General features: G+C 39.2%; 1 protein-coding gene across 1 annotated transcript in view; it reads left to right on the top strand.

The window, feature by feature from the left end:
* Positions 1 to 474: 474 nt before the first annotated feature.
* Positions 475 to 793, top strand: part of LOC107678309 (serine/threonine-protein kinase PAK 6-like) — a 27572-nt gene continuing 27253 nt past the window's right edge. Inside the window, exon 1 of the mRNA XM_016473533.1 lies at positions 475 to 583. The gene's annotated coding sequence lies outside the window, so the exon portion shown is untranslated. The remainder of the gene's footprint in view (positions 584 to 793) is intronic.

The raw sequence follows: 793 nt of genomic DNA, 5'->3' as shown, positions 1-793 counted from the left end.
GTTTTTTAAAAGGTGTGTTTTTTTTTTTTTTTTTTTTTTTTTTTTTTTTGGAACTGGTTGATCATGGGTCTCATTTATATCAGTTTTTGAGTGAATATTGTCAAAATTATCCACAAATAATACTTCGTTCGCTCAAAAACTGAGGTGCATGGGCTCAAATCAATGAGGCCTACGATCAACCAGTTCCAACAATAAATGCCAAAACTGAAAGAAAAGAAAGAAAACAATTTGACAAAAAGATTGCATTAAAAAAAATCGGTAATAAAATCCCAAAAATCACCCAAATCACCCAAAAAAAAATTGGTTAATTGTAATACCATGTGTGAGCAAAGTCACTAGGTTTCCAATGTCATAGCATTAAATAACATTTTCATCTTTGTGGGTGTGTGTGAGAGACCTTCATGAGCGCTGCTGCGATCCTCAGGTAGGACCGAAAACCTCTCTCTCTGTCTTTTCTCTCTTTCTTTTCCAAGTGAAGCTGCTGGTTCTGGATGGTGTTGGTCTCTGTTTTGGTGACTTAGGTTAGGACTGGTGAAGGATTGAGGAGGTCGAGCTCTTGAAGAACATGTGGTTTTAGACAGAGGTGAGCGGCTTTGTCCTCGTCTTTCCGGTTCTCTGGGGCCCGAGCGTTTGCGTTTACTTCTAATGCTGTCAGACAGCCGCTCTCAGCCACAAAAGTGCTTCAGTTTCTCTTGTTCCGCTGCCAGGGTCAGACATGCAACTCGTCTGGGTCATATTTCACCCCAAAAGCTAACTGTATTAATGACTTTAAATGATTTAAAGGACATGAAAA

Source organism: Sinocyclocheilus anshuiensis, unplaced genomic scaffold (assembly GCF_001515605.1).
Source record: "Sinocyclocheilus anshuiensis isolate Anshui unplaced genomic scaffold, SAMN03320099.WGS_v1.1 scaffold1772, whole genome shotgun sequence".
In the NCBI taxonomy this organism is placed as follows: Eukaryota; Metazoa; Chordata; class Actinopteri; order Cypriniformes; family Cyprinidae; genus Sinocyclocheilus; species Sinocyclocheilus anshuiensis.
This window is presented reverse-complemented; position numbering and strand designations above follow the sequence as displayed.